Source organism: Sciurus carolinensis, chromosome 6 (assembly GCF_902686445.1).
Source record: "Sciurus carolinensis chromosome 6, mSciCar1.2, whole genome shotgun sequence".
In the NCBI taxonomy this organism is placed as follows: Eukaryota; Metazoa; Chordata; class Mammalia; order Rodentia; family Sciuridae; genus Sciurus; species Sciurus carolinensis.
The window spans coordinates 97,559,756-97,572,781 of NC_062218.1; the positions used below are offsets into that span (position 1 = coordinate 97,559,756).

General features: G+C 41.8%; 1 protein-coding gene and 1 pseudogene across 3 annotated transcripts in view; both read right to left on the minus strand.

Moving 5' to 3' along the window:
* Sil1 (SIL1 nucleotide exchange factor) overlaps positions 1–13,026 on the minus strand; it is a 247,861-nt gene that overhangs the window by 209,575 nt on the left and 25,260 nt on the right. The window contains exon 1 of one of the 3 annotated variants that reach the window (XM_047556174.1): positions 5,913–5,963. The exons of the other annotated variants lie outside the window; for them this stretch is intronic. The gene's annotated coding sequence lies outside the window, so the exon portion shown is untranslated. Of the gene's footprint in view, positions 1–5,912; positions 5,964–13,026 lie in introns of those variants that run through there. 3 annotated transcript variants of the gene reach the window in all.
* Positions 9,731–10,524, minus strand: LOC124987164 (28S ribosomal protein S15, mitochondrial-like; annotated as a pseudogene).

The following is a 13,026-nucleotide window of genomic DNA, read 5'->3' on the forward strand; positions in this document are numbered from 1 at the left end:
AACCAGAGAAATGAAAGTTGTATCCCATTTGTGTACAATGAATCAAAAAATAATTTTTAAAAAAAGCATGGCTAATGAAAAATAAATAAATAAATGCCAAGATGGAGAGGCAAGCAGATGAACACTTTAATCCAAAATAGTGACATTTGCCCAGGCAGACATATAAAGCTGTTCTTTCCAAGCAGAAGACATCAAGAGTTTGCCAATCACTCCACATACATGTTTACTGTCTATAGACTACTGAGTTTGAAACTCTGTAAAGTGAACTCTACCTAATCCTTGACGTTCATCCCCCCAACTTTGCCTCTTTACCGAATCAACAACATTTCACAGCTCAGTGACTGCCTTCACCTAAGAAGATGCAGTCCTTAGATCACCAAAGCTTAGGTCCTATGCTGGAGATGGGGGGAAGGTGACATTAGTTTCAAACTTAAAGTGCTCCTCTCAGTCTCAAAGTTTATTACCAACTTTCGAAACAGTTTCAGCCCAACCCTGATTGGCACAGCAAAAGCCTATTCCATTAACAATTCACTGCATCAGCAGTACAGAGGAGGAGAGCAATCAGCAAGGGAAACAGCTGAATTATTTCAGCAGCTGTAAATTATGTGTTCTCTCTTCCTCTCCTCCAAGTCCATGTTCAACTGTGCCCCACGCCTCCACACTGAACTTGAATTTGTCAAGTATCTATGTCAACTGCAGCAACCAAACTTGAGTTCAAGAAGCAATATTAAAAAGCACTAATTAACTTATATTTAAATAACCATGTTTAATGTCAACAAAATCATACTTTAACTTTAAAACATCCCTTAGATTATTAGTTGCTTAATTAAATTCCTTAAGATTCTTGGACACTGGCACAGAGCACACTACCTTAGGGAGCTGTTCCCAGGCCCTGGTCTTGGCAGGATGTGAAAGAGGAGCAGCCCATATCCCTGGGGAAATGCCAAGAGAGCTCTAGTTTTCTTCTAAGGCCTCCTAATGAGGTGGTTTCTCTTCACAGTTCTGCTGGTCCTCATAGGGCAGCAAGAACATGACAAATAAACATATTCTGAGCATGGGAAAATGCCAAACCAGGCTACGGTTTATTTTTTAAAGTGCATTTAAAAAAGGTGCACATAAACCTAAGAGAGTTACTTTTCCCATCGGGTATCTGTTCTTAAGATGGTACATCACAAAACATTCAGGCATGTGTACAAAGGGTACAAAACAAGATTTGTGACAGCAGGTTGGGTCAGGGGGCCCTGTAAGATGCCACCAACCAAATCCCAGTCTGCCAGGATTCATCAGCCTGCAACTGACAGGGGTACAGCTCAGTCAACAGCAGCATCCTAGATTGGAACTTGCAAAGGGACTCTGGGTTCCAATGAGTGAGCTTGTGATAGGAATGCCAGCAGGACCCCGGAAGTCTCTCCTGCCCAACAGGCTCCATGGAGACAGCTTGCCAGCCACATTTCTCATCCAACCAGATTTGCTAAAAGGGAATGGCATGCCAGCTACCTGCTCACCTAACATATCCTGGAAACAGTTTGTCTCACAAACTGCTTCCAGGCAGGGCACGTTTGGCCAAGGATCATGAAGCATTTGGAACCTACATTTTGGGCAGCGACTTCCCTGAACCCAATTCTAGTGGGCCATGAATAAGACAACGTCATTTTAAGAGCAACAAAGTTGTGAAAAATGTCAAATGGACCTTTGCCTGATTCTTACAGCAGAGACCCCAGTTCATTCTAGTTTCCTTACAGAATAATCACTCTCTGTTGGCCTTACTTTTTTGTCTCCATCACTCAGCTCCTCCCTATATCTTCCTGTTTTCCCCAAAAGGCTTGCTCTTCTAAAAAGAAGGGAATTCCTTCCAATTATTCCATTCTGATTCTCACTGCTCAGGGATTCCTCTTGTGGCAGCTCTCCTTAAAACAGCCACTGCAGCCCCTGGTGATGCCAGCAGAAAACACTGGGTAGAGAAAACTTGGTAAAAACTGCAGATTCTTACCCTGAAAGAGAACCACTCCAACAAACAATCAGACACAAGTCCCGGCTTCAGAGAAGCCAGATGTTTGGGTTGTAGCTCACAGAAATGTGGACAGCATCCAAAAAAACCAGAGGAATACCATGCCTACACAGCCCAGACATGCTGTTCACTTACTACCTGCCATTCAACACCCACACCAAAGCCATTTCAACCCCAAATGAACAGTTAACAGTCATGCCAAACCAGAAAAAATATTTTTGCCAAGACCTTGTTCACCTTCCCATATAAGAGAGCTATCAAAAGAGCAAAAATCAGTGCATGGTGAAAAAATGAAGCAATCTATACTGCCTTCTAGGAAACAAACATCCAGTTGCCATCTCAACACATTCAACCAGAAAATGATATATCCTTCCACACATATTTGTTGAAACCTGCTGTATGGGGAAGGTGCCGAGGATGTGATAAATAAGTAAATTTGTCCCTCCAAGAACTTCTAGGAGGGCAATGGAGACAGACAAGCAATCAGCAGTTATACAGAAAATACTGAGTTGAAGAGCCCTGTCAAAGGGCTGCGGATGTGACTCAGTGATAGAGCTCTTGCCTTATATGCATGAGGTCCTGGGTTCAATTTCCATTACTGGGGGTAAAAAATCTCTATCAGAGATGGCCCTGAGGCAGGAGAGAACAAGATGATTCCTTCAGGGAACTGGGGTCAGGAAAGACTTCCTGGAGGTGGTAAGCTTTGAAGAGTTAAAAAAAAAAGAAAAGAAAAGAAATGTCATTAGCCCCAAAGACCCTGAGAAAGGCATCCCAGCCAGAGGTCTGAGTGCTTTTTGAAGGCCTGGAGGCATGAAACTAAGAACATACACTTATTAGAACAAATATATGCTAGAGCAAAGGGTTTATGGGCAGTAACCTCATGCCCTCTTTGCCAGACAGTTTAGATAGGTTTCAAATACAAAGTTCACTGCACTTTCTTGGCAAATCTCTGGAATCTCTCTCCTTTTCAAAACTATGGTGAAGGGGAAATGAGAAAGGAGAAAAAAGAGTGCTATCAGGAAAAGTGGGTCACTATAATTTGGGAACTCTGCTTATGAACTCATTCCTTTGTCCTGTGATTTGTTAGGTCTGCGAACTCTCCATTTCTATTTTCCTTAATAGAAAGATCCAGTAAACAGGATCTAGAGTTGAACTGTATTACCCACCAACAGTGGCCCACCTTGGGGGATCACTTGAACAGGAAAACAGCTTGAGATTCTAAACACAGCCTTTGTGTCACCTTTCCCTGGAGAATATGCCTGCCATATTCTCTTGTATATTTTACACTCAACAAGTCCAAAGCTGAGTCCCTGCTCCATATGCCTGATCCTCCACTAAAGCTACCTAGTTTTCTTGCACAAGCCAGAAACCCAAGAGTTCTTAATACCTCCCTTCTTTCTTCCCCAACTTCCCCTCTACCCACTCCCATTCATTATCAACTATTATCAATTTTGTCTACTAAGTATCTCCCTTCCCCAGTGCACCACCAGCTCACATGCCCAAATTGCTACAATCACCCCCACCTCTCAGAGGAGGAAAGTCCCCACAGACTTTCAGTGAAGCCAAGTCAAAAATGAGTAGTGCAATGAGGAGGCAGAAGGCACACACAGCTTTAATGGATCTCTTATTTGCTCAGCCCAGAGTTTCTGGAATACTCAATATCCAGTCACCTAAGCACCCCTGAATGGCTCTCAATAAAAGTCACTTTTTTCTTCATATGAAGAAAGGTACTTGGGGAGCTCATTCAACAACAGTAGAAGCTAGAAAGTGGGCTAAGGGAAGGTTTGGTGCCTGCATGAGTCCTCTGGAAATGCCAATGCCTTGGGAGCCCAGAGCCTGAAGCCAACCTATGATTATAAAATCAAATCTCAGACAAGGCAAACATGGTTCGCCACAACTGCACCCCTCCCCTGCCCATGAAGACAAACTACAAGTATAACCACTGAGCTTAAAAGTCTTCATTCCTACTCCCTCCACCACCCTCCTTTGCCATATGAAATTCAACTGGTAGAACCATTTTTGTCACCAAAGCAAATGAAAGGCAGCAATTTTCAGAAGGATATTGCTGGTGCTGATAGTACCTTGGAACTCTTATTTTCAAAAATAAAATGGCAAATAGGTATTGAAGAGGAAGGAAAGGTCCAACTATGCCTCCCAGCATCTACTCAACAGAAACCTTATCTTCACCCCATTCCCTACAATTGTCCCTCATACCAGCTCAGAAGGAATAATGAACAAGAAAGGAACAAATAGCAGACTGAGGAACCAGATGAAGGAGTAACAGGAAAGAAGGTCCTGTTCAAAAACCGCCTTTTCATTTTATTCAGACATCTCCAAGCACCTCCTAGGTACTATGCACTTGTGCAAAGTGCTGAGAACACACAGGTGTGCATAAACTATGACAGAGAAGAGCAGGAAAAAAAGCCCTCTCCTATATCTCCCTGGCATGGCAACTTTCCAAATGCTACTTTAACAGTGCCTATTTGGCTGACATTAAAGCCATACTTACGGGAACGCATCTAAATAAAAACTTCACTTTTTAAATTGTATCCAGTACTTCAGGGCCTTGTGGTTTCCTTTCTAAGGAAACACCCGTCATTCATCTCCTTGATTAAAAATTGATTTAATTTGGTTTTCATTAGGTAGGTACAAGGGGAAAACATACAGATTCAGAGATAACTCGCCCAGCAACAGAACTGAGATGAGCTCTGGCGACTGCACAGTTGGGTCCCAACCCACTGCCGATGAAAGAAAATTAAAAAGCTCACAATGTGGAGCTTAAGCTCCAGCCAAAAGGAATTATCTTCCCACAAGCGTCTCTGTCAGATTTTTGGTTAATGGAGAAACTTTTAAAAGGGAAAGAAAGGAAACCCCAAGGATATTTAACATAAAACTTAAAATTTCTGTATTTTTTCAAATTCCCTTGCAGGGAGAAAAGGCAAAGACATCTTTATTTCTCAGTCCTACTTTTCAAAAGTTTTCCTGTTGATATGACATTGTCATAAAAATTTTCAATTTGGAGTGCATGGAGCAGAGGAAGGTGTAGTGGCTGAGGAATTTTAAGCGGCGGTGCAGGCGCTCTGTGCTGAGAGCTGCCATAAAGGTGGGAGAGGCAGTCCTGAAGCTGCATGCTTAGCAATGCTGCTTTGGGCTGAGAGTCTGAGATCAAACAGCAGGTGCTCAGGCCTGCAGCAGGCTGCACTCTCCCACCTGTCAAACTGGTGATTTGGAGCACATGGGCAGACTTCACTGTAATGTCAAAGGATTCTGGGGTACAAGATCAGCAAATTACAAGCACATACCTTGCCTAACTGTTAGAGAGATTAATACATAGCCAAAACATGAGTCTGACCCTGTCCTCCCCTGTTGGAAAACATTCAATGTTTTTCTAGGACCATCCAAATAAGGGTCAAATTCTATACCCAAACCCTCCCCACCCTATCCAGCCCAGATCAATGACTGCAGCTTCTTCTCTTTCCTCACCCTGTCTATAGTTGTCTTTATACAACTTTTTTCCCTGCTCTAAGTCATCTTGTCTCCCACCTCCAGGCTTTTGCACATGTCATAACTTCTGCATGGAATGCCATTTCCCATCCTCTTTATCTGACAAATTCCTACTCATCCTAAAGACTTCGATTTAAAAGAACTGTTGGGAGGCTCTCCCCAATCCTCTCCACTAGAGGAAATTTGGTGCTGCCAGAGAACTCATCCTTCCCTGATCACAACATTTACTATACTTTCTTATATAGCTTGTCCTTCTCCCTGCTAGACCATAAGCATCATAAGAATGGGGGCCACACCCATTCTGCATTCACACAGAACATACCCAACAGTCCTGACTAGCTTCACACTTGACACAAAATAGATGTTTAATAAATTCTGAGCTGGGCATAGTAGTACATACCTCTAATTCCAGTGACTCAAAAGGTTGAGGCAAGGAAGATCACAAGCTCGAGGCCAGCTTCCAAACTTAGTGAGACCCTGTCTCAAAATAAAAAATAAAAAGGACTGGGAATGCAGCTCAGGGGTAGAGCACCCCTGAGTTCAATCCCTAGTACTGTAATAAATAAATAAAATTCTTGAGGGCTGGTTTAGAGTCTGTGTCAGGCTTGCTTCTCAGTTCTATCTTGATTCACTTCCCAAAGCCAGTTATGCACTTGCTGCCACCATCACTATCACCACTCCAGCCCCAACCCCTCACATTTCACAGTTCTTACTGGCACAGGCCTTAACCTTAAGCATGTTCATCAGTCATCTGTTATAGCATCTGCTGTTATATGATGGACAGTGTTCAGTAACAGAAACAGAGGTGACTGAGGCCCCTTTCCTTCCTTCTAGGAGACAAAAAGGTTATTTAAACAAATAACCACCACACAATATGACAGGTTTCATAATGGAGATGCATATAGGTGCACTGGGGCAGATAAAGGAGCCTCAGAGTTATGTCAGTCTTCTCTTCCCCTAGTGTCCCAAGTTTACTACACTCTGTCCTTCGCATTCTCACAGACAAATCTTTCTAGTGCTCTTTCCCTGGGTACCCAGCCCAGATCAAATTTCTCCAAGTTGGACTCCCATTCTATTCCAAATTAATTCAAATCCTTTCTGCCTTCTCCTTTCTCAACTTCTTCAGGTTCACCCCCCCACACACAGGCATCTCACTCATACGCATCTCTGCCTCTGCCCTCTCCTGAGCCAACTCATCCAAACTACTGTTTTCTATCTCCTCCCTCAACTGTCTTGGATGATCAACTGGCATTTATAAAACATCTGCATTTGCACAGAACATATGTAATAGTACGCATCTACAATGTAGAACAGACTCACAGGAGCAAAATATCAGAAAAATTAAATGCAGAATAAACCATTATCAACATAGCCTTTTCCTGTACTACTTCTTCTTATAGATCAAAGTGTTAAAGCATCATGGCCCCATAGAAGATATTCCTAATTTAGTTACATTTTCAAAGAGGTTATAGTACCCTTTTTTCACCAGTGGCCATGTACTAGTGTGCCCCCTTGGGATCTCAGAGGTAAGGCCATTCTATCCAGTCACACATTCACTCAATCAACATCTCTGTAAGCCAAGAACCATGTCTCTCTCAATGCTACCCACATTGTTCCATATACAATGCAAATTTGATAAATGTCTATGACTGGTAATAAGAAAACCAGATGAGCCTCTCCTGCCCCATCTCAGAAATATTCCAGGGCAAAATATATTCTTTAATGTAGCCTGACATCAGAGCCAGGGCCCACCACCATCACCAAGCTTCTTACTCATCTGAGCCAAGATCAGGGGAAAGAGACCTTTACCTAGCTAAGGAGATGCTGACACAGCCCTTCCACCAAGGTGCCAAGGGAGCCAGAGAAACCAGTGTTGTAAAACACCCTTTAATCAAGTGACTTGTCTTTTGTTAGTGTAGATTAAGGGAAAAATTTTTCTCAAGGAACCAGAAATAAATGGAATGGAAGAAAAGAACAAAAATTAATGAACATGGTAATTATCCCCCAAAGTTGCAAATCAGAACAATTCCTCACTTGAAGACAAGTATGAAAAACAAGATTAAAATGCTTCAGGGATGTGTTCGAGAAACAGCAGGTAATAGAACAGATAAAATGTATTTACAGTACCTCGCTGGGGACACATACCTTTTGGCTAATAGCTATCAGATACTAAGTACCACTGTAAAAATAATATTCTTCCCTCCTTCATTATGAAGTTACAATTATCCATATGAAGCAACAACAGCAAACCATTTTGAATGATAACTAGGAATAATTCCAGATCTAAGCTTATTACTAAATGTCTAGGCACAAGTGAAATACTGCCAGTCATACCCCACACGTTAGTCTAATGGGGCTGCCCCAAGAATATTCCATAGATTGGTGGCTTAAACAACAGAAATTTATTTTCTCACAATTCTGGAGGCTAGAAGTTCAAGATCAAGGTTCCAGCCATACTCCAGTTGCTGGTGAGGACTCTCATCTGGCTTGCAGACAGGAGCCTTCTCACAATGTCCTAACATGGCCTTTCCTCAACTTGTACACAAAGTAAAAGCTCTCTGGTGCCTCTTCTTAAAGGGACACTAACCTTATGGGATCAAGGTCCTACCCTTATGACTTCATCTAACCTTAATGACTTCCTTATTCCAAATATAGCCATACCTAGGGTTAGTACCACACACATAAATTTTGAGAGGACAGAAACATTCAGTCCACAACAACCCGTGAAGGAAGAGACCTATTCCCAAAGACCAGCCCACATACTGAGAAAGGTAAAGGGAGAAATATGTAAGAGGGTGACTTAGGAATACCTGTTGACCAGAATGGGGGGCAGGTAATGACAAAATATTCCAGGGCAAAGGAGGCCAAGGTGGGTAAAAGGGAGAGCTGTTTCAACACAAAGAAGCTCATTAAGGAACCTTTCTCTGAAGATGGCCAAATAATAATAGTAATTTATTATCTCTCTATATATGTAATAATACAGGATACCTAATGATAGCAACTACATACCTGGCACTTCGCTAAGTGTTTAGCATGCAAGATTTCACTTAAGTCTCATGATGATTCAGTACAAAAGATATACTTACTATTTTTATTTTACAAATAAGGAAGTAAGTCAACATTGATAAAAGTCACTTGTCCAAGGTCACCCCATATGGTAGGCAGAATAAGGTTACATGCTCTAATTCTAAGAACATGTAAAGTTACCTTATAAAGGTAAAAGAACCTTCGCAGATGTGATTAAGTTATGAATCTTAAAAAGATTATATTGTGGAACCAACCTAGATGCCCTCCAACAGATGAATGGATAAAGAAACTGTGGTATATATACACAATGGAATATTATTCAGTCATAAAGAAAGATAATATTACGGCATTTGCAGATAAATGGATGGAATTGGAGAATATCATGCTAAGTGAAATAAGTCAATCCCAAAAAACCAAAGGCTGAATGTTTTCCCTGATAAGTGGATGATGATATATAATGGGGGTGAGGGTGGGGGTGAGAGAAGAATGGAAGAACTTTAGATTATGTAGAAGGAAATGAGAGGGAGGGAGGGTATGAAAAATGGTGGAATGAGACAGACATCATTACCCTATGTACATGTATGATTACACGAATGGTATATGAATCTACATCCTGTACAATAGAAAGGAAATGATGTACCCCATTTGTGTACAATGAATCAAAATGCAGTCTGTGAAAAATAAAAAATAAATACTTTTTAAAAAAGATTATATTGGTTTACCAAGTAGTCCCTAAATATACTACAAGTGTCCTTATAAGAAAGAGGCAGACAAAGATTTGACACAGACACAGAGAAAGGTAATAATGAAGGCAAAGCAGAGAGATTTGAAGATGCTAAGACCGGAGTATTGTGGTCATAAACCAAGGAATGCTGGCAGTCACCAGAAGCTGGAAGAAGCAAAGAAAAGATTCTGTCTTGGGCTGGGGAGATAGCTCAGCTGGTAGAGTGCTTGCCTCGCAAGCACAAGGCCCTGGGTTCAATCCCCAGTACCACAAAAAAAAAAAAAAAAAAAAAGATTCTATCTTAAAGCCTCTCAAGAAAACCCAGCCTGCCAACACCTATATTTCAGTCCACTGATACTCATTTCAGACTTCTGACCTCCAGAACTGTGAAAGAATAAATTTGTTGTTTTAAGTCACCAAGTTTGTTTGGTTTTGTTTTTTGTTTTGTTTTTTAATTTTAACAGACTTTATTGGTTTCCTTTGAGTGCCTCTGTGCAGGTTTTGGAAGGGCTCTCTGGGTTCCCGGGTCATCTTGTTCTGTGGCTGCCATGCTGCAACTTTTAAGATCCTTTTTTGTTTCTTCAGCTTTTGAGAGGCACAGAGCCCTCTTGGCCACGAAGCAGCGGTGAGCAGTTCGGTAATAGACAGGGGGAAAGGTGTACTCAATCCCCAGCTCCCTGCATGTCTTCTCAAAGACATCATAGTTGGTCTTACAGAGGTTTTTTAGCATCTTTTTCCTCTGGTCAATGCTCACCAGTAGATAGCGTTTGTGTGCTTTATCCTTTCAATGTTTCTGCATGTGTTCTTCATGATTGCGGATCTTGATGGTCAAGGCAAAAATTTGAGCCTCCAGGGGACTGGTGTCCTCAGGGTTTGCCACGACTTTGTTCATCAGCTGTTCTTGCTTGATTTTTAACTTCTCGTTCTGGTTGGCCATTTCCAAAAACAAGAGTCTTTTCACAACATCATCAACCTTCTCAATTCCAGGGATGTTCTGGCAGTCTTTAAAGCAGCATGGAAGGGGGCGAGTCATCGTCTTGCTTGGGCTGGACTGATTTTGGGGTGGTATATCCACAGGCGGCCTGTAGGAGACTTTGAGGCTGCAGACCCCACTGGCCAGAGGGAAGCCTGGCGCTCCCTCTCCCCAGCAGGCCAGAGACTGGGACCTGGATCACTTCCTGGGTTTGAACCAAACTCAGGGCCCTCCACGTGGCCCTCAGCATGGTGACTTCTGACCCCTGCTGGGCCCGTGCCACAGCCACAGTCCCCTTTGCAGTATGGACTGGGCTACGCAGACACTGCCATGATGACTCAGCAAGCCACCAAGTTTTTTTAAAGATTTTTTTTTTTTATTATTTTTATTTGTAGATGGACACAATACCTCTATTTTATTTATTTTTATGTGGTACTGAGGCTCGAACTCAGTGCCTCACACATGCTAGGCAAGTGCTCTACCACTGAGCCACAACCCCTTAAGCCACCAAGTTTATGTTATTTTGTTATAGCAGCCATAGGAATCTAATATCACAGCTAGCAGCAGCAAAGCCAGGCTTTGAACCTGGGTCCTTATGATTCCAGGTTTGCACTCTTGAGCGCGATACTTGCTCCTTTTCTACACACAGCCTCCCCAAGCCTGACCTCCCCACCGTCTGACAAACAACCCCACCAAGAATGAAGAAACTGACACTGACAGCTCCTCTGCTACAAGACCTTCAGACAAGTCTCTCCTTTCTTCCACCAACACAGTGAAACCTCATCAAAGGCTGAACCAGACTCTTGGCTTTCTAATGAGCAGGTACAAAGAGTCCAGAATTCAACATCTTCATGAGAACACAAGTCAAACTGTCTAACAAAGGTTTTCATCTAACTTATTTGTTTGCACTTAATTGTGTTCCAAATCATCAAGAAGTTCCTAACCTCTGTAGGTCTGCTCCATTCAGTCCACAATTTACTCTTTTCCACAAAGAAATGTTCAGGGGGGAGTATCGGCCCCAAAGTAGCTCAGTTTCCCTTCTGCCCCTGAGAAGAACTTCTCTTCACTACATTATGACTTCCCAGGAACAGTAAGAGAAGGAGCAAGCCACTCTGTCCCCTCTCTGGAAGCTTTCAGGTAGAATGCTGGTGTGAGTAGGCTGGTGCAGAGGTGCCTTGAGTTAACCAATCTTGAAATTAACAAGCAAGCTAATAAACACATTGTCGGGACAAAGGTACAGCATCTCAAAATGCACTTCCTGAACCTATTCTGACAAGTACAGTTCAGTTTTAATTATTTACAACATTTCAAAGTGCAGATGGCAAAACACAGCAGTATGTTTTGTAAAAATAATGTCTTGGTAACAGAAGACATGTGGCTGCTGTGGCTATTGAATCTTTGCTGAGGAGCTAGCAGGACCAGTTTGGGGCTCCTAGGAGAACAATCAGGGAGGTGGGTTAACAAAGGAGAAGATAGAATTCAGTAATGTAGTAAAATAACAGGTAACTCCTTAAAGCACCCAAAGTTCTCCTACTTTCCATTTTGCTAAGTATTTGTTTGTTTGTTTGTTTTTTCCTTTCAACCCCTTATCTTCACTAAAGGTTCTTCTAGCTACTTTCCACCTTCTATTCTCTTGCTAAAAAGGATGTTATTAGTCCATTTTGTGCTTCTATAACACAACACCTAAGATTGAGAAATATATAAAGAACAGAAATTTATTTTTTACATGTTTTGGAAGCTGGGAAGTCCAAGATTGAGGGTCCTACATCTGATGAGGACCTTCTTGTTGTGTCATAACATGGCAGAAAGCATCACATGGGAGGAAGGCCAAATTCATTTGTTTATCAGGAACTCACTCACTCCAATAAAAGCATTAACCCACTCATATGAGCAGAGCTCTTATGATCTAATCATCTCTTAAAAGTCATACCTCTCAACATTGTTCCATTGGGGATTACGTTTCCAACATATCAACTTTGGGGAACATGTCAAACCATAGCAAAATTCAATTTGATTTCCCATCAGTATCCCAAAATAAAAATTATGGCTAACATTTAGAATGTATTTACTTACTAGGTATTGTGCTCACACCAAATCTGCATCATAGATAACATTATTATCCTCCTATTACAGAAGAGAAAACTGAGACTCAGAGAGATTAAGCCACCTTCCAAGGTCATAGAACTAATCAATGGCAGGGCCAGAATTAGAAAGTAGGTCTGACTCCAAAGCCCAAACTCTTAAATATAATATCAACTGCCTGCCTCCCAAATGAACTGGGGATGGGACTTAATATTGTCACCTAGAAAAGACCTTAAGGAGACAAATCCACAAATATTTGATTTGAGTCTTCAAAGTATTCAGAAAGACTCACAAAGATGCTCTTGGAACTGTCCAAAAAGCTGGGAATGGTGGCACACTCCTGTAATCCCAGCACCTCAGGAGGCAGGAGCATCACAAGTTCAAAGCCAACCTCAGCAACTTAGCAAGGCCTTAAGCAACTTAGCAAGACCCTGTCTCAAAATTAAAAAAAAAAAAAAAAAAAAAAAAAAATTAAAAAAGAAGGGGCTGGGGATGTGGCTCAGTGGTTAAGTACCCCTGGGTTCAAAACCAATACCAAAAAAAAGAGAATTGTCCAAAAAATGTCTTCCATTCCTCAGATCCTCAGAGAGAATCATCTGGAAAATATTAATGATCCCTAAAAATCATTGAGGGAGGCAAAATGATACAGAAATGAAAGTAAGCCTACCCATTTCCCAGATGAACCCAAATTCCCAGATTTAACAGTAC